The sequence below is a fragment of the Anguilla rostrata genome, chromosome 8 (assembly GCF_018555375.3).
Source record: "Anguilla rostrata isolate EN2019 chromosome 8, ASM1855537v3, whole genome shotgun sequence".
Classification (NCBI taxonomy): domain Eukaryota; kingdom Metazoa; phylum Chordata; class Actinopteri; order Anguilliformes; family Anguillidae; genus Anguilla; species Anguilla rostrata.
The window spans coordinates 34,752,976-34,761,843 of record NC_057940.1 but is presented as its reverse complement, the minus strand read 5'-3'; the positions used below and the strand labels follow the sequence as shown (position 1 = coordinate 34,761,843).

The 8,868-nt window shown below is 37.3% G+C and overlaps 1 long non-coding RNA gene across 1 annotated transcript; it reads left to right on the top strand.

Moving 5' to 3' along the window:
- Nucleotides 1-3,460: 3,460 nt before the first annotated feature.
- On the top strand, nt 3,461-6,289 carry LOC135261513 (uncharacterized). Its single transcript, XR_010331972.1, has 2 exons — nt 3,461-3,766; nt 4,828-6,289. It is a non-coding gene; the product is annotated as an uncharacterized LOC135261513 (long non-coding RNA).
- The last annotated feature ends 2,579 nt before the right edge of the window (nt 6,290-8,868 follow it).

Below are 8,868 nucleotides of genomic sequence, written 5' to 3'. Positions count from 1 at the left end.
CATTTTAATAACCTGGTAGCCTACCCCATTAATATTACCAGCAAGCTGGCAGATAAGCGCATTCTTTTTGTCGTCATCGTATTGACGTGTTTCTGCTTTGAATATGTGGTAGCAGACAGAATCAGATTCCGAATTTACGTTTGCATTCTGATTTGAATTATTATTTTATAGTGAGTAGAATCTTTATTTTATTTTTTAACCCTTGTCGTAATGCAGTAGGCTAAGATAGCATATCGTCGTGCGCTTTGCTCAGTTTTCATTATATGGGGAATGTTAAGCAGGACTATAATAAATATTTTTTTCACGTATGCTATTTAACATATGACCTAAGCTTGCGCGGTTTCTCAGCCTAAAATACAAGCGCTGTACCATTATTAAAACAGTTTTCCTTATAATGATCCCACTAGAGGGCTCTCTCAGCACTGAATCATACTAAAAACTTTCATTTAGCATTTTCACCGATCCCGCAAAAGATTTATGATTGATTGCCTGTTCAAACATTAAAAGGAAGGAGTTCAAAACAACGAGAGGTTAATTTAAAGATAGATCAATTTACTGCAAAGAATACAGTCTGTATACCATAAAGCATAGGCCTCTCATATTTCAACAATACATAATCCAACGATCATTGTCCAATGAAACCTCAACCCGGTAAAGCAACGGAAGGTCTTATAAGACCCATAAGGACATGCGTATGGATTTAATTCCAGCTAGATATAAAATACTCTTTCATTTCTTCTTTTATTAATGCATTTAAAAAAAAAATTATTATTGATTTATTCATTTAATTTCTACTATTTATTTAGGCTAATGCCACCATCAGAGATGACAATATATTCATTACAATAAATAATCTCCCTCCAATGTTTAAAAAAGTAATTCTTGTCCGTAACTTATGTCACTATTATTTGTATTTGTTTTTTTGCTTGATGCTAAAAATGTCTCTTGTTCAGAGTGGCTGAAGTTCTGTAAATGCCAAAGCGAATGACTTCATTAGGAACAGGATGTGCTTACCAGACACAGATCGCAGTCTCTGTCCTGTCACCCACGTACTAAATGTCCAGACTCCATATCTGAAAATGCAATCAGTGAATCCAGTTGCAATAAGTGACATCTGCGAAGTGGTCTCGAAACGAAGGAAGATGGAATGAATATTTCTTATGATGATGAAACTATTGAACAACAAATATTTTTATAGAAGAAACTGCACTCAAAAAAAATGAAAAGGTGGTACAGTTCATATTAATTAATTAATATATTTTCTGTATGCATTACTTAGTTTTACAGGTTTAATATGACTTTAATTTTTTCTGTTTATATAACTCAATTGTTTGGATTTTCTGCATTAAAAAAATAATCATTGGATTCTCTCAATAACATTATAGACAGTGTTTGCACATATAGTATTATTAAGTATATGTGACTTCAACTAATTACTTGCAAATTGGTGATTTTCTTCAACAAACACCTTTAAGGCATTCTAGACAATTAGGAAACACATGTAAAAAAAATAATTGTAACTTAATTTTCCTTTAAACGCTAGACTTCATCACAAGTATTTCAGGTCTATATGACTCATCATAGGGATAGACCATATTCAAAATGATCATACGGTAATTATATTACAGTATACTACAGTATACAGTATAATTACAGTATACACTCCCAGAAAGCACTGGAAAGCACTGGTAAGCCTACGCATACCCACGCACACACAGAAAGTTTATTTACATATGCATATGAAATCATGACCCCCACACCATAATCATAACCCCACACTAACAGTAACCCTGAAACTAAAAACTATTATTCTCTTCTGCAAGCGAGAAAAAAGAGACAATTTAAATAAACCCCTTGCTGGGACGATCAATGTATTGCGCAAACCACAACCCACACACACCTAACCATAACTCCCCCCCCCCCCCCGTCCCCCGCCTCCCCCCGCCACCCAGAACAAACCAATATCTATGAGCTAAATTCTATGTTTCTATCGAAAAAGGGAAGGATCTAAAATACTGCAACCCTTGGTCCATAGGTGGCGCAGTAACCTCATACCATATTCAGCTGAGAAAGCATTGTATTAGGATTGTCAGACTTCTACTCAAAACAGGGGTCTGCTATAATTGAGTTTAATCATTGACCTATAGGTGGCGTTACATGCTCTTACGCAGCTCAGCTGACATGATATCATATTGTGTTATGTTCAGCAAAGAATAGGGGTCTACATAGGGATCTACTGTATCTGCTTATCTATGCTATACTTGACACTACGGTCATATCAGATCATATCGACCCATAACAACACCTTAACAACACAAATGGTGGTAAAATGCTAACATAATAGGAAGGCTGACACTATGCATTGTATCACATTCTTCCAATGTTTCCTGCACTCTTCTGTGATTAGATCAATTGCTGATAGTGTTTCTGTAGTGTGACAATTATATGTAAGCCAGATGAGAGCTGGAGCAAGTTGAAAGGGTGTCTTTTGGCTCTGAGACTGCAATCTGACTCTAATGGCTGAACGGGATTCCCTGGCCAGCTATGTGCATTCTAAAGTATTGAAGTGGTCATCTGTCATTAAAACGGATGGCTCAACCCAGAACACTTTAGTTGTGACTAAGGCTGGGGGCAGGGGGGGGGGGCAAACAAAATGTGTCCTTAACTTGAAATAACTTGAAATAAAAAATTTTAAAAAGCAAGAGGTTTTTTTTTTCAGTGCAAATGCAGTTTGGTTCAACAATCATTCACACTAGTGAGGAAAGTGTTATGCTTGTGTTTACTGATAAGTCAAAGTTAAGGACAAATGATGATTGAATTTCAGCGCAAGAGTGAGTATAAAGGGGAAGTTATATATAAACGTACGAGCATTTTTAAGATGTTCTTTGAATTTCAGCACTTGGCATTCATTCTAGTCAGTGAGCACTAACTCAGCAGATAAAGAAAGTATTTTTGACATTGATTTAAATGACATACATTTCTAACAACATGATAAATTATGTCTAAAGCATTAGTGAAATTAAATAAGTTAGACATGGTAAAACAACGTAAAATAAAATCAACCGACTTGTGCTACAGCATTTCCTCCTTGGAAACAATATTTTATCAGAACAAAGTGCAGAATGCCGTGTTTGTCAGACGTGGGGACCGAACAATACTTTAAAAAAAAGAGTCTGGGCTCTGTTAGGTTACATCTAAATTAAAAATCTATTATAAAATATATTTAAATCTTTCCTTTGGTATGGCACCAGCTTTACAATATATTAAGTACAAAGGATAAGCTAAAAAGTAAAAGATTTTCTGATTACTCTCGCTTATTTGCAGTCCTGCCATTTGAATAGCTTGAGGCATGTAGCCCTTGAAAGAAGACACCTGATTTGACCTCTGATCAGAAGGTTGTATTGCATGTCATTAAAGGATGAGTCAGCCAGCCATGCCTCCCATTTCGGGTGTAAAATAATCAGGCCCCCTCCATTATAAACGCGCTCGCCATGATGCAGTGGAACGAAAATAGCGATACGTGCATTGCTTAAAAGTCTTGTGTTGGATTACCACGCAGAGACTTCCAACAGAGAGACACCTCTAGTCAAAGTACCACTCTGTGCGGCAGGAATATCTTACCTAACTCAAAAGAACCTCTGTCCGTCAGGATGCACTGCTCGAACAGGACCCATCTGGTCAATGCGCACTGCGATGTGGCCGAGGACAATAGAAGAGACAGGGAGCATTACGAGTCGGAGTGGCTCGAGACGAGACCGCGGGGAAAGTATGTGCCGATTCCGTAGCCTATCCACACCTTTGATGTGCGCCGCGGGGCAGCTGTAGTAAATGCAGTTTAAGGCCAACGTTTGATTTTGATATTAACATAACGGTTTTAAGATATTGTACCATAGTGGCAGAGAAAACATTGCATGATAAAGCAACAGGTATACAGGCATTGTGCTTGGCTCATTTAGCCAGTGCCAAATGGAAATGCACGTATCCATGCATGTAGCTTATTCTCAACGATATTAAAATAAACTATAGCATATTTCTTTATGCTAATGTCATGTTTCATAGTTTGTTTCGTGGGTTGTCACACTTGAATAATATATTGTGTGTGCTTCAAAACTTTGTATAGTAAATGCAAAATACAAACAAAACCAAAGGGCTTATTCTGGGTGCATTTTTATACTCCCTGTATTGAGGTGAAAGAGATAGTTCAGATTATAGAGTTTTTGGATATTATTTCAGTTTTAATTTGTTTTCAACAGGCTCAGACTGTTTTTGTGGGAGAAGAAGGATATTTTTGATACTTGACAGCCTTACAGTGGTATGTGTGCAGAAGGGCTTTTGAGGTTCATGGTTAAAGCAAGAAAATATACTGTAGGATTTCAGAGGTTGCATGTAAGAATATTGCCCAATTATTAAACAAATTATTTTTAAGAATATTTTCAGATGGAACTATTTCTTATGCTGCCTGCAACCTGAGACCACTGAGCTTGTACCAGCACAATATATAAAACAAATACATATGTTTGTAATTGTGAATAAATGTCATGAATTTAGTCTGTTCATAAGCACAGCCTCTGGAAATATATATTCTCTGTACAAGCATATTTTGTTGCTACTTGAAGTGCATTTTCTTGCTTTTGATTACAAAACTGTGATAGCCTTATATACTGTCCATTGTAAAGCTCTCCAAAACCTCTCTAAATATCAAAAATATCTTTCATCATGCACAAAAACTGTCGGCCGATCAAAAACATACACTAAAAGTGAAATAACATCAAAAAAATCCCAGAAAGTGGACTACCATTTTAATAATAATGTGTGTTTAATTCCTAGAATTACTCTGTCGGAGCACGACACCGTAAAGAAAGAGAGCTATGAACAAGAACTGGTGACCAACTTCCGGGTGCAGAGATTCCCCGAGCAGAAAATCGGGGTGGGTAGACAAGGGGAGATGTCTAATCAGTTGCCTTACAAGAATGTCCTCCCCATGCCCCTATTCTTGCCCAGGAAAGCAGTACCGTTCAAGGGCTCTGAACATACATATACCCCTGCCGAATCCAGGCCTATAATGGAGTTTGAGCAGCCACTATCCAGTGGCGTGTGTAGGGATAAACAAGCGGTCTCTCAAATTACAAAAGGTCTGCCAAAAGTCATCAATCCCATGGGCAATTCCACAGGGTCTTTTCAGGTCCCTCAACTGGGCAGGTCTGCTCGCATCCAGCGGAAACCTTGGTGATGTCGCCAATATGGAAATCTGCGAATGGGCAAACATATCAAACAAATGCAATTGCCAATTGTGGATTGACTTTCTGGAGCGCTAGTGCCTGTTATTGGTTTAAAAAATGGAATGAAGCATCCCCAGTTCTTTTGTATCGCAACTAGTTTGTGCAACACTTTAACCTAGGTTTTCAAGATTAGTGGTAGAGAATGCGTTCGAGCATATTGTAATAACTCTGTACAATGGATTGCATGTATTTTTTGGACGAAATAGTATTTTTGAATGAAACTGCTTTATGAGTCATGAAAAGGCATGCCGATTTTTTTATTGTGAAATATTGTTTTACGATACTGTACTTAAAGCATGATTTATAGAACAATAAATTGTGGGCATTCAAATAATTCACTGAACTTACTATCAGCTATGAAGTTATTACTCTATGAGGAAAAAATGTAAGCTGACACATTATGGCTCAATATTTTCTGTGAAAAGCTTAAATGCTATAATTTGTACTTCGGCCATTTCTCAGTACTGTGCCCTCCAAAATGTTTGGTCAAGATAACCAAAGAAATCTACATGAAATAAATAAAATAATTATATATTGTATGATAAAAATTGAATTGAATAATTCATATTATTTCATGCTAATACAATTGCTCAGGGAAAAAGATTTGGGTTAACATCCAATTTGTTCCTAAATTATATGTGTAGGTCAGTGGTTCCCAACCCTGTTCCTGGAGCTCCACCATCCTGTCCGTGGTCACTCCAATAAAGCACTCCTCATTCAACAGCTAGAGATCTTTTTGAGCTGGTAATTAGTAGAATCAGGTGTGGGTTGAAATTAAAACCTGGTAGGTCTCCAGGAACAGGATTGGGAACCACTGGAATAGGTACACCAAATCATAAAGTTTGTGATTTGTATTCAAGAGGGCAGTCCATAAGCGCAGACCAAAAGTTCTGATGGATGTTGAAATATTTTGTGGAAAGGAGAAATATGATATGGGGCACCCAAATTAATGTTGTCTGCATGCTGCATGTTTTTAGAAACAGATATATGAAGACTGATTCATTTTTTTTGGGGGGGGGGGGGGGGGGGGGGGGGCAGGGGGGTATGGTGCACTTTGGCACCACAATATAATTTACAGAACATATTTTCATGTATCCTAAAAGTCAGTAACACAGTTGAATTTGATTTTCACACTGAAAATTCAGTGCCATAATAAGTGATATATAACTGACGTGTATATACTTTAGATGGTATTTAAATATCCTTGGGAGTTCTCAGAGAATAGATATCCCAATTAATCATTTACTTTCATAACTGGACATTGAAATGACACTTTTACAAAATACGTTTCACCAAAACAATAGTATTATGGTGTTTAAGCTCTGATGTTTATGCTTACATAAAAAAAATGAACTTAACAAGTTGATTAACATTTGGACATTTGTCTGTGTACACAATTATTTAAGTTACCTTGTGAAGTAATCTGGTTCAAGCCGTTGCAGTACCTTCACATTTGTGTCAATAGTAGTTATTTTTCTTGTATGCTTAATGTCTGGATTTGTAAGTGGAATCAGATGGTGCTTATCTTAAAGATGGTATGTGATGTGACTTGATTATTTTTAGTTGACAGGACCCTGATGTTTGATGCTCTGTGAGTCCCATCCCTACTGCCGCCTATACCCTGGTGTTCTGAGTCAACCTTCTTGGATAATGATCCTAATTAATTTTAGTTTCAGTTTATGGGAAATATATATTCAGGCATTTCATTAGAATGATATGCTATGATTTATCACAACAGGTGCAAGATTTTGAAGAATTGCAAGAGACATTAAATAAACCTTTCTATGTCACATGTGTTTTTCATCTATATTTTTCCCTTTCTCATAATTTGCATTTGTAGCCCTATATTTTTTCTGTACTCTGAAGGGCAAGTCCACTAAGTAAGCTGTATGGTCATTGTGTCTGTGGAGTACAGGTCTTGTGTAGCTGATATAGCCAGACCATAAGAACCAGATTGGCCAGACGAGTTGTTGATTCTGATAGGACAATCTTGCCAACTGAGACCCATCATCTCTGGCCAATGCACCAGCCAATCATGCACTGGAACTTAAGCCACAGTCAGTACTGGAAAAGTCCGGATTCCATACCAGACGTTGGGGTGGAGCCATTCATTTCAACCCATTTGTTTGTCAGGATGAATCACCCAGCAGTTTTGCCAGTATGACTTGTTGTACTGCTTTTCAAGCTGTTAGCTTTTGAATTCCACTCTGCCTTATCTGAAGGCAAAAACACCACTAAGCTTCGTACCACTTCATCCTCAGCTGAAAAATGATTTTAATTTACTAGTGATTGCAGGGAAAACACACAGAAAAGCACATTATTATATGCCTCTAAAATTCCATATTTGACTTTTGCTGGTATGAAGTCATAGTTTCTTTAGGATGATAGCTATACACATTGATTTGGATGTTGTCTGCCCCAAGTGACCAAAGGCCGCCTATACCAATTTGTAAAAGTCACTTCTATTTTAGGGGAACGTCTGAAAGAAATTTATCCTGGAGGAGTTTACATGTGTGCTGTAGCTGAATGGATAGCAATTTTGATATAATTTTTATGCATCTTAAAAAACAGCCTGTCCTCCTTTTTTATTCTTTCACTTTATTCAGACGGGGGAAAGTAAAGAGATACAAGCAGAGAAGGGATGACATTACTGAAAATGCTCTGGCAGCGGATCCATCTCCCAAACTACATGGAGGTGTTGGCTTCACAGTGTATGGCTTCAAAGGGAGCCGCCCTGCAGACTGCACCACATCAAAAAGAAACTGAAGATATTTGACAGAATAGCATATTCAGTGAATATATGTGTTCAGGTTCAGCTGAATATTGTAAGGTTTTCACTATAGTAACTATTGTTGAATATGTGCTTCCATTACATAAGGGGACACAAGGACCGGCTTTCCTGATATCGTAGTCTCTTGCTTATATCCTCAAGTTTTGCGGATGTTTTGTCTTCAGGGTCTGCCCCTCGGTGCGGGCTCTGCACCAGCTGGGCAACCCTCTGCTCCAGCTCTTTGATCCTCTCTCTGTTTTCTCCCATGTCCTCCTTCATATATGAAATGTCTTTTCTCATGTTCTCAATGACCTCTGCAAACAAAGGCCTTCAGTTCAAATCATTGCATGTCTATGTCATTTTTCTGAGTTTCACTGAACTAATTGAATTACCAATGGTCAGTATGTAGAATATTACTTCAGAGCACAGGTTTGCATCAACATAATGTTTTGCATTTGATTGAAAGTACAATATATTCTCTAAAATTCCTTTAAAATTTCAAGCACATGACATGTAATGTCAGATGCACAAAGCAATTATTTTTTCCTGGTTAGAAATTTCATTGTTCATTCGCAATGATTTCTGTTCAAGGATGAGTAAGGTGTAGAGGAAATATTAAAGCTAATAAACATTCAGAACTAAAATACTGAATATGAATTTAGAAGAACAGCCTTCATAGTCCCTCAACAGTACCTGGACGAGGTACATGGATTCCAGTACAATCTTTTGGCTCCATAAAGCTCTCTCCTGGAGGTCCTTTTGGAATCTATAATGTGGGAAAAACTTCTAGATTTTATGTTCTCTCCTAGTCTACAGTAT